The sequence below is a fragment of the Ambystoma mexicanum genome, chromosome 9 (genome assembly GCF_040938575.1).
Source record: "Ambystoma mexicanum isolate Mex_15411 chromosome 9, UKY_AmexF1_1, whole genome shotgun sequence".
NCBI lineage: Eukaryota > Metazoa > Chordata > Amphibia > Caudata > Ambystomatidae > Ambystoma > Ambystoma mexicanum.
The window spans coordinates 281,314,730-281,327,338 of record NC_090931.1 but is presented as its reverse complement, the minus strand read 5'-3'; the positions used below and the strand labels follow the sequence as shown (position 1 = coordinate 281,327,338).

At 43.8% G+C, this 12,609-nt stretch overlaps 1 protein-coding gene across 15 annotated transcripts in view; it reads right to left on the bottom strand.

The window, feature by feature from the left end:
• MSI2 (musashi RNA binding protein 2) overlaps positions 1-12,609 on the bottom strand; it is a 2,560,560-nt gene that overhangs the window by 124,394 nt on the left and 2,423,557 nt on the right. The window lies entirely within an intron of this gene.

Sequence of the window (12,609 nt, the reverse complement as noted above, 5' to 3'; positions counted from 1 at the left end):
TGGAGTTTCGATGACCATGCAAATTACTATGCACATCTGGAAGGAGTAACCAAGATATGGCTACCAAAGCAAGGGTGACGAAGTTTGGTGATTTGGTTGACCAGAGGGGGAACTGAAGAGAGGGTACCTGGAACACCCCTCCACACCCCCATGAACATGACGGCTCGAAGAGTTAAAAAATGCATGAAGCAACACGCTATTCGGACAGCCTCCAGGAGTGCCAGTGACATCTACATATGCGGACATGTATTCTCTTAGACAGCCATTCAAACCTTAGCCAATCAAGGTCTTTATGGATTGTGTGGATGTCATTAGTGACACCACTAAATAGACACGTTAGTCGAGAAGTACACTCGCAGCCATGCACACAGTTAAACATACACGCACGCAACAAACATTCTTACACAGTTCTGTAGCTAGAGGACAGATACATGTACATACTGTCAAAAGCTTTTATTATTTTTCTCATTAGCCAAGTGCAGAAACGCTAAATGCAAGGCAACAAAGAGATGCTTAATGCTACTAACCCTATTGTACTACAGGGTCATGTAAGAAACCTGGAAGGACCAAATACGACTAGCCTATGGTGGGAAAAATAGCACGGTATAGATGAACAAGTTACTTACCCCTGGTAACGTTCTTTGAACTAGATGTTCTTCCCACGTATTCCTTATCTTTGATATTTCCAATATCCCAGCTTTGCTGCTTTGGAAAAATTCTCTCAGCAGGTGGCACTGTGCGTCGATGCCTGTCGAGTCGATGTCCCTTGGAGGCCCCCGTCTCGTCATCGATGTCTCCGCAGATATATGTAGCACGCACAGCACCCATTGGCCTCAGTGCCGTTTTTACGAATGGAGCATAACCTTATGTTCGATGTTTACTCCCCTTGAGAGAGCGTAGACTGCAACCGCAAGGGAAATTCTACTGTGGAGTAGGTTGGGAGGGGCAATCGGGAATACTTGGGAGGAACATCCAGTCGAAAGAAAGTTACCACGGGTAAGTAACTTGTTCTTCAAATGGATTGTGTCCTCCCATGTATTCCTTCTTTGATACACTCCCAAAGCAGTTTATGTAATTTGGAGGTGGGAGTAGAAATGACTATGCATGAGAATGTTATGGTTGCGTATGCACTGAATGCAACACTGTTTTCCCAAAATCGAAATCTTAGCCCGAGGAAGAGTCTAAACTGTAACGTTTAGTGAAGGTGTGCACAGACGACCATGAGGCAAATGCACATACATCCTTTAGCGGAACTTTCCTCTGCAAGGCAGACGAAGTTGCAATGCCCCTGGTTGAATGAGCTCTTTGATGTTCTGGAGGATCTTTACCTGGCAGTTTGTAGCATTCCGATATTGTTAGTATTATCCATCCGGATATACTTTGCTTGGTAATGGCCAGTCCCAGTTTGTGATCTGAAAAGCCTACAAACAACTGGTCATCCTGCTGTAATTTCGCCAATCTGGATATGTAAAATCTCAGTGCATGTCCCAGCAGAGGATCCTGTCGAGGACCGAAGCGTGCACCGGACCAGGGCCTGCCTGACCCTGTCCATATAAGTGCCTGACTCGCCCATGCCGGGCGCATCGCGGCACGAAATTGAGGCTAATCCTCGATTTGACTAGGAAGAACCGCCGGCAGGCGGATCGCCGGCCAACCGAAGGCCATACTAAGGCCCTGTTTTGCCCCAGGTCCCCCACTTCCAGCATCCACCTCGAGGGGCGAGGGCAGGAGCCCCCCAGCCCCACAGCCCAGCAGAGGATCCTGTCGAGGACCGAAGCGTGCACCGGACCAGGGCCTGCCTGACCCTGTCCATATAAGTGCCTGACTCGCCCATGCCGGGCGCATCGCGGCACGAAATCGAGGCTAATCCTCGATTTGACTAGGAAGAACCGCCGGCAGGCGGATCGCCGGCCAACCGAAGGCCATACTAAGGCCCTGTTTTGCCCCAGGTCCCCCACTTCCAGCATCCACCTCGAGGGGCGAGGGCAGGAGCCCCCCAGCCCCACAGCCCAGCAGAGGATCCTGTCGAGGACCGAAGCGTGCACCGGACCAGGGCCTGCCTGACCCTGTCCATATAAGTGCCTGACTCGCCCATGCCGGGCGCATCGCGGCACGAAATCGAGGCTAATCCTCGATTTGACTAGGAAGAACCGCCGGCAGGCGGATCGCCGGCCAACCGAAGGCCATACTAAGGCCCTGTTTTGCCCCTGTTTGGCGCATGTGAGCGCAACACCCAATCTACATCCCCACCATAAGACTCTGCCGTATTGAGGCCTCCTGACAGACCCACTGAAAGAGTCTAGTCTAACCGTGGGACAGCCTCCGTGATGCCGAGGAGGAAGCAGTACTTTCTAATTGCACTATCTGGACTCAACCCAATGTGAGTAAGCATAACACCTTTAGCTGCCTAGTCTACCCACGATCCGCATGTGAATGTCTACTGCCTACTGCTAGAATATACACACACCTTGGTGAATTTACTCTTGCTAACTATTTGTTACTCATGTGCATCAGCCTATTGCTACTGTTCTCGTGCAACACATCGCGCCACGCCTACTAGTGCCGCTGTAATCATGTTGTGCCCTCTGGTCGCTCATTGACCACAGTAATTGTGTTGTGCCCTTTGGTCGCTCATTGACCACAGTAATTGTGTTGTGCCCTTTGGTCGCTCATTGACCACAGTAATCATGTTGTGCCCTCTGGTCGCTCATTGACCACAGTAATTGTGTTGTGCCCTTTGGTCGCTCATTGACCACAGTAATTGTGTTGTGCCCTTTGGTCGCTCATTGACCACAGTAACTGTGTTGTGCCCTCTGGTCGCTCATTGACCATAGTAATCATGTTATACCCTTTGGTCGCTCATTGACCACAGTAATCATGTTGTGCCCTTTGGTCGCTCATTGACCACAGTAATTGTGTTGTGCCCTTTGGTCGCTCATTGACCACAGTAATTGTGTTGTGCCCCCTGGTCGCTCATTGACCACAGTAACTGTGTTGTGCCCTCTGGTCGCTCATTGACCACAGTAATCATGTTATACCCTTTGGTCGCTCATTGACCACAGTAATTGTGTTGTGCCCTTTGGTCGCTCATTGACCACAGTAATTGTGTTGTGCCCCCTGGTCGCTCATTGACCACAGTAATTGTGTTGTGCCCTTTGGTCGCTCATTGACCACAGTAACTGTGTTGTGCCCTCTGGTCGCTCATTGACCACAGTAATCATGTTGTGCCCTTTGGTCGCTCATTGACCACAGTAATTGTGTTGTGCCCTTTGGTCGCTCATAGACTATAGCAATTGTGTTGCCCATGGTCATATATTCACCACACTGCCATCTGTACGAGCCCTATGATTACTGCAACTTAACACTATGTGCCTGACCTCATTTTCTAGATAACAACATAGCAGACTTAGCAGTTACTCTGCCTGCACTACACCATAACTAAAACTCTAGCCATCTATCCAGACACAGAACGCTTACACATTACACAATGCTCCTTATACTATCCTACCTAGTATACCTGGCCTCCTCACTCACCCCATGGGAACATCTCACCATGTCGCCTCTTATAGCAACTACAATACAACATTCCACTACACAATATAACATAGCTGACAGAAACCTAAGATTACGAGCAAGACTACCCAGAATCTTTGATCCGCTCATCAAATACGAAACTAACACTACTCGAACCAAAAAAGAACCTACTCGCAAACTATTCACCCATAACCACGTTAAGCTCAACAACTACCAAACCAATAAAGAAACAATTGCCGCTCCCAATGCTGCAAAAAATACTGCTACACATCTTAACCGCACACCTAAACTCAAAGGAGCCTTAATAAACGCTAGATCCTTAGTCGCCCACGCCATAGAAATATCGGAAATTATCCTGACAGAAGATTACGACTTCCTAGCCATTACAGAAACTTGGCTACATGAGGCATCAGGCCCAGCACTTTCCCTAGCTGTGCCCAATAATTACACTATCCTCAGATCGGATAGGTGCGGAGCTCGAGGTGGAGGACTAGCCATCATCGTCAAAACTAAACTCCAGATGAGACTCACCCCCTCACCAACCATTGAATCTTGTGAGATAATGTCCACCAAGACACCTACAGCTAACTCACAAACCCTTAACATTCATTTGATATACAGACCTCCAGGTCCAATCAAGAATTTCATAGAAGACTTAACTACCATCCTATCAGAAAACCTTAAAGATACTACTCAATCAATATTACTAGGCGACCTCAATATTGGCTTCAATGATATCAACGACTTACAAGCCACAGCAGCCTCCAACACCCTATCAGAACTGGGCTACACACAAAGAGTGCTTGAGCCCACCCATATCAAAGGGAGAACCCTTGATTGGATTGCTGACCACAATTGCAATATAGCCACTCTCACCATCTCACCCCAAATCTGGTCAGATCACCATCTAATATCATTCTCCTTGGACACTGCCACCCCCAAACTGCAACAACCATGTGCACCTCCTGCACTTACCAGAAATAAAAAAAACATGACACTAGACAAACTACTCCCCGGCATCATGCCCACTTTGGTCGCTCTACCTGACAACCTTAACCCTAACAGCCTAGTGGAAGAATTTAACAATATCATGAACAAAACTCTTGACAACATCGCACCACTCAAGCTCAGAAACAGCAAGCCAAAGAACCACCTGAACAACTGGTTCACCCCTCTCTTAAAAAATCTGAGATTAGAAAAAAGGAAATGGGAAAATACATGGAAAATTAACCCCAGCCCAGAAAATAAACTGAAACTAGCTAAAATCTCTTCTCATTACAAAAAAGAAATCATCTTAGCTAAACAAGAGACCTACAATAACAGAATCACACAAGCCAAATCAAGTACTAAAGAACTGTTCGCCATACTCAGAGAACTGGAAAACCCAATAACACCTCAAGACAACTGTCTTAAAGATAAAAAGTGGTGCTCCGAAATCCAGCAAGCCCTCTCTAACAAAGTCCGAAACCTCCAAAAGAAAATAGAACTAAAACGTGAGACCCTAGCACCCAACATATTACCGCCTAGCAAGACACTTCCTAACTCCAAACCCACTACGCAATTCCACTTCTCCAAAGTCTCCATACTAGAAGTAGAGAAAGTAATACTCGGTCTAAAACCGTCCAACTGCAAAGGAGACTTATGTCCAGCACAACTCATCAAAGATGCCGCACGAGATCTAGCACCATTTATCACCAAGTTAATTAATGCCTCCTTTACCACAGGCATTATCCCCAGTAACTTAAAAGAGTCCTGGGTGCTCCCACTCTTAAAAAAGGCTACTCTAGACCCCACCATACCCACTAACTATAGACCTATTACTACGGTACCATTCCTTCTGAAGATACTGGATAAGGTGGCATATATACAAATCCAGAGTTTCCTGGAACAAAACCAACTACTAGGCTCCCGACAATCTGGCTTCCGCCCTCTTCACGGCACAGAAACTGCATTGATTGACCTGAAAGCCCAAATAGACAAAGTAAGAGACTCTGGAAAACCAGCACTCCTCCTGCTACTAGACCTATCGGCCGCTTTTGATTTAGTGGACCATAAAGTCCTATGTAACCACCTAGACTCAGCAGCACACTTCTCCACTGAGGCTATAGCATGGATACAATCCTTCCTCAGTGACCACACCATGAGGGTTTTCTCACCTATAGCAGCTGCAGACCCCATCCCTATTACCTGCGGCGTGCCACAGGGATCATGCGTTTCACCAACGCTATATAACATATTCACTAAGCCTCTGTTTGATGATTTGGACCTTCTGGGTATCACGTATACCAACTACGCTGATGATACCCAGATCCTCCTCCCACTCACAGGGGTTTACGAAAAAGATCTAGCAATGGTGAACAAAATATACAGCATCGTTCAGGCATGGATGGCAACCCATGGCCTATGCCTGAACGATGATAAAACTGAGCTTCTTATCCTAGGCACCGCACCCCTCATCAAAAAACTAAGCACAAACTACTCTTCCTTTATCATAGATGGGAACTGCATACAAGTTACCAAAGAAGTTAAAACATTAGGGATCTACCTTGATTCTACCCTATCATTTTCCAAACAGGTAAACTCCCTAGCTTCCTCGACAGCCTACACATGTAAGCTCATTAGAGCAGGAAAACAATTCCTTTCCCAGCACAGCTGTCTAACTTTAGCCAGAGCCCTTATCATCTCCAAACTAGATTATTGTAACGCACTGTACATAGGAGCCAATAAATCTATCATAAACAAAATCCAGATACAGCAAAACAAGGCCCTCCGAGCGGCATTGAACATCCCCAGGAGAGAACACATTACAGTAATAAGAAGGAAACACAAATGGCTCTCCACCCACGAGAAAATCAGACTCAAAACGGCATCTCTCACATACAAATCTTTACACAACAAAGCCCCCCAATACCTTAAGGACAGATTCACCAGAACACACCCCACAAGACAAACCAGACTTGCTTACACCAACCGCCTACAAGTACCACGCTTTAAACTGACCACCATAGGCGGAGCTAGTTTCCCAGTCAAAGCTGCTCAATTGTGGAACGAATTACCCATTACTGCGAGGCTAGAACAGTCATTTTCCAAATTCAGGCAAATTGTAATTAACTGGCTAACGACAGCAACTGCTAATTGAACCCATGATAATGCTCACGCCTGTTTGCTACACAGTATCTGCATCATACGATTGTAAACCTGTATTGTAAACTTGCACCTGTAACTGGTAATTTCTGTAACTGGTAATGTCTGTAACTTGTAACTGTAACCTGTAACCTATGCTCTAAGCTGTACATATTCTTACTTTTTGCGCCCTTATACTCCAGGGTCCGGTGCGCACAATAAATTCTAAACAAACAAACAAACATGTCTAGGGTCAAGTCTTTCCTCTTCCTTCCCAGGACGTGGAGGAGGATAAAAAGATGGTAACGTTATCTTCTGAGTAATATGAAACAGAACATTTTGGGGAGAAAAGTAGGCTTCACCTTCATTACCACTGTCTCTATAATAGACCGTATGAGGAGGCTTGCAGGATAAAGCCTATAGCTCACTAACCCTTTGGGCTGATGCAATTGCCACTAAAAAGACGTTTCTCAGAATTAGCAGTCTTAAGGGACAAGAGTGTAAAGACTCGAAGCGAGCTCCCATCAAAAAGTTTAACACATAGTTGAGATCACACAGTGGGACTTGAAACGGGATTCGAGGGAAAACATTAGTCATTCCCTTTAAGAATTGTACTATTAGAGGAATCTTAAAAAAGGAGACTTCCTCTGAAGTGCGCTTAAAAATAGAAAGTGCTGCCAGATATCCTTTGATGGTACCATTCTGGAGCCCCAGATTTTCCAGATGTAATAGAAAGGATAACACGGTCGGTGTATTACATGAAAAAGGGTCAACATTCTTATCTCTACAGCAGCTGCAGAACTTATTCCAGCGGCAGCGGTACAAAGATGCTGTTGCTGGCATTCTGGCCAAAAGCAAAATCTCCATTACGTCGTCTGGAAGGTCCCAATCATTGTATCTCAGCCTCTCAGAAACCATGGGTGAAGGCTGAGAATCTGGATATCTGGCTGGAGAACCCGACCATCCTCTCACGAGAGAAGGTTCTCTCTTTGTGGAAGACGTATCGGAGGGCAGATGGACATGTCCAGAAGGTCCGGTTACCACGTCGTCCTGGCCCAATCCGGGGCAACTAGGATCATGGATTTCTTGAACTTTCTCAACCTCTTGATCACGTGAGGAATGACGGTGATTGTAGGAAACGTGTGCAGGAGTGGAAATTCCCAGTCCACCACGAACGTGTGCTACATTTACTCTCTGGTGGAAAAAGAAATCAAGAATTCACATTATGAACACAGGAGCTATCAGAGATATTCAAACATGCAGGCGTCTCTCGTTTCCTTCTATCAATGCTTTCGGTCATCCCCGTTACTTTCTATTTTCATTAAATGACAAAAGCAATAAACACCTCTTGATATGGCGATGTGCAAGTCACATCTCGAAGTTTGCTACAATGAAGCCAACCTGGCACCTCCTATGCCACTATGAGCTCTTCTGAAGCATGGCTTTCTTTGTACTGCCTCCTGTATTATCAGACTGGGTAGAACTCATTCTAAAATATCAAAAGGGAAAAGGCCCGAGAGTAACAAGGAAGAATGAAAATGTAAAAGCACAGTGAGGAACAGTGTTTTCATATTCAATTGCCAGAGTACTTCCCTGGGAAGGACAGCCGCATTAATGGTTAGGTTTAAATAAGTTCTATGCTTAACTTTGATTTCTTTATTAAAATTGTCCACTTTAAAGAGAAGGATGTAGTCAGGCACTTCAGCTCATCTTTCATAACGTTCTGCTCAATAGACGGGATGAGATGACGGCCTGTGTTTTATCAATTAAACCATGCAAGCAACTAACAAGCAAAGCAGGATAAAGCCTTTCATAATTGCGGCCAAGAATCATTTTAAACTGGGTGACCGGTTAACAACTGTATTAAGGTAGGCAAATAAGGGCTGGGCACAGGAATTGAGACATTTCTCATTGGCTGATACTTTGCTTTTAATTTGTTTTAAGCAGGTTTTTCAGTATTAAAGCTGTAAAGGATGAAAACCAGGATCACATATTGCAAAATGTTGTTCTGCTATTTCTTTGCCATTTCTCCCAGCAGCACGTGCAACACCACATCTTAACTTACTTAAAGGAATAGTGCGCTCAAAAATATTATTGTCCCTAGTTTTCGGGCATGTGGTTTTAAGCAAACTGCGATCGATCGTAAAAACATTTCCTATGCACTGTACCTTAGTTTTCCTCACTTTTACACATGCCTCTTTCCTCAATAAGTATAAACAGACCGCTTCTCATCAGACAACAGAGTTGCTTTTTCAATCGTTTCACTGTCTTTTTTTGTATATCCTGTGACTCATTTCTGCTTTGTTCAGCATTCTTCGTTGCTCGTAGCCTGTGCGAACAGATATAAGTACTAGCATTACTAAGGATGTTAATTTGGTCGTATAATGGCAACAATACAGCCCTAACAGTACGAGCCAGAGTATTCCGAGACGGAATTAGATGAAAGAGAAAGATGCGGAAATGATGGGGCATCAGATGACATTTGGGAGGACGAATCACTGGATCCTGAGCTAGAGCCTAGTTGCATGGAAGAGGTCTCCACCTGGTGTACCTGCAATCAGTGTGAGGTCATGCCAACCGAGGAGGAGAACTGCTGCTGCAAAGAAAACTCTGGATGCTTGGCCTACATATCGGAAGACAAGACACAGCCGCTATGCATTACAGAGCTGCATGACTTCAGGGCAGCCTGCCTCACAAGGTTCGTGTTGAGAATTATGATGGTGCTTATGCACGAACTTCGTGCAACAGTTCGCCCTCGCAATCCAAGTAACGAGTACGTGTACTCTAGATGTGATGTCACTTAGGCCACTAACATTTCATGTTGGTCTCCTATATTGTTCTAACTTTGATTTATCGCTGCCAAATGAATGTAGTCTGGCAATTCAATACATCTCTTGGGGAAATCATAGTGTCATCTTATGCATCTTTCACGTACAACCAAGAAACAATATTTCTCTGTCCCCGAAACATTACAGATTGCATGGGTGTTCACTTTTGTAATGTGTCTACATTTTAAAGCCCAAGTTGATTGATCCATGAAGTAACATTTGTACTGGCAAGGATGCCATAAGATACAAGATTGCATTTTCAACTAAGGTTTGTACACTTATCATGTTTATTTAAATACAGCGTGTATGTTTCTCTTCCACAGGTGGTACAGGCTAGTGACCTATCCCTTGTTTACATGGTGGCTTCATGGGAGCCTTGGATACCGCGTTCGATGAGTAATACCCGCCTGTCTTATTGGTGCCATTCGAGCCAAATTCCCCAGTGACAGCGGTCAGTACAGGGAATTTTCCCACACTGTGCTGCAACCCGAAGTATACAATTCGTAGTACATTTGTGCCATCAACATCAGCAACAAGATAAAATAAAACATCTTTAATGAATAGTAGTTTCAATTTTTCAGTGAATCAAGGACATGCTCCGTTCCCACTGGCAGGTTGGGAACGACCAAGGTGCCAACCACCATGTACACTTCAAAGGTATCTTCTGCGCAGGGGCCATTGCTCACACGGCCAAGCCAGACCCAGTGTATCCTGGCAGCCTCCCTTGAAGCAGAACGCGCCCCTGCAATCCATATAAGTGGGTCTCCCTTCAGCAGTGTTCCGACCCTTTTGTGCATCACATACACTCCCACGTCTCTAATTCTTCATAAACCCCTTGATAGTTATCCTGAGAACATCTGTGAGCACTGGAACTCAACTCTTGTTTGTGCTACCTGTTCTCCTGCTACAGACTACCCTGGTTGCTGAATCCAATTGTTTGTTAGTCAAGGTAAGGGCAGGTCACCTAATCATCTCTTTCTGATTTCAAAATGTCTATCTATTTGGAAAGAATGTACCCATTAGTGTAATGTTCATTCATCTCAATGACTTTCCATTGTCTACTGTTTAAAGTGTTCTGATCTCGATATATATCAAATTTCATCAGTGTAAATTATGATAGAATTGCATCTTTCTCGAACCATGTTTCCTTTTGATGCATGAAAGTACATTAAATAGACTAGTAACACGTAACTATTTACATTGCATCAATCAATTCTGTATACAAGTTATCCCGGTGTATATTTGACAACGCTACATAGGTTTTGCTTCTTTGACCAAAACAAACATTGGATAGACGACTTTGATATAATTCCATCAATCTCATGCATTCAGTAGAAATCTTTTGTAATTATGTGTACTTTTTTTATACAGATTTTTCAAGAATGCCTGCTTGTATGGTTTTCGGTTGCTGTCCCAGCAGCCATGTCAAAAGTAAGGGGCCCTATCATGCATACATTCCCAAAGAATATTGATTTAATAAGAGAATTGGTTCGACATTGTGGATTTCTGGTGGATGAGCTTGAAAGTAGAGTCCAGGATGTCTTGAGAGACTTGAGGGCTAATCGATTACGCATCTGCAGCCTGCACTTTATCCCAGATCTGTATGATCAATCGGAGTACACAAAAAAGAATTGACTCAGAACGTCTCGTAAATTGCTTCCAAATGCAATTCCAACTCTATTCGTGCACACTCTGCCTCATGTGGGTCCCGTATGATGAATTGCATATTTACCAGATTGTATTACTTTTTAACTATGCCACATTTTACTACACATCTGTCCCTGTTTTATGGAGCATCATAGAAAGTAATTATGACCATAGAAAACAATGCCATAGTGCCCTTCAAAATAAGCATAATCTTTTCGTAATCGGTTGCTTGACATGTCAATTTTTTTTTAGGAGAGCATACTGACGGGAGCACAGACCCTCGCAAGTGACAACACCACCGACACGTCCAGTATACCAATGGTGAGCCCTACAGACTTGCAGAAGTTCATGTTATAGACAGTTGGCTCTTCCCACATATCTAATGCAAATCTAATTTTCCCTTTCACAACTTTGTGATAATGCACTGAAAATGAAGGAGCAAGATTCTGTATCCATTTCTTTTCCAGAGTCAACAACAACTTTGAACGCCTATCAGGTAATTTTATTTCACTTTTCAAATTACGAGAATGGAATTTCAAATAATATTAAATTGTTTAAGTATCCTGTCGGTTGTTTACACTATGTGTCATTTAAGGGTTTCTCTATATATGTACCATTGTATGCATCCCATTGCCTCCGTTTCATTTAGCCGTTTTCATCCATACTAAAACGAGTACTGTGTTATAGGAGGATGCTGGTACTTTGACTACAATTACATCATCCTTTGCAGCTGGTCCAGAGTTTCAGGTATGCGTACTGACAGTTCCCTTGAATTAAAGTAAATCCTACATAGGATACTATTAGACAGTGACATTCTTTTAAACGTGCAGTGTTTCAAACTTTTATCGTTTCAGTTCTAACATTACAATTTCTCCCTAATGCAGAATACAATGCAAAATGTTTGAGGGCAACATTACAATCAGTAGGTTTTGCATGGTGATCTCTGATCGAGTACACTTGCCATCAATCAGGTGAAATTCAAAATGTATATTTTGAATAAATGACATACACTGTTTATGAGGGTATGTATGTAAGCGATGTGTGCGATGAAAGATTCTATTTTCAAAAACGTTTGACTTTTTTTTTAACCAATATTCTATTCAAGGAATGTATACAAGGTGGGGAATTAGAAGAGGAGGGACATGGATCAGAGGTGGTGGACAGCTTTCTGGTGCGGTCGTTTACAGAGAAGACCACAATTTCACAGAAAATCAAGAAAACAAGGGTAAATAAAAAAAATTCTAGAAGTGTTTTGGGCTGGTGTTTTCTTCATAACTTGTTTTTGTATTTAAAGTGCTATTTACTGTATGTATGATTTACATTGAACATGTTTTTACAACCCCTCTTCTAGAGGCCCAGAAGGAAAAGAAGTATAAAGACACAGACAACAAATGAAACCAAAGATGCTGCTTGCCAAACAGATTTCACCATGGAGCAACTACTATTTGAAGCGCAGCATGGTCCAGTCAATAAGCAG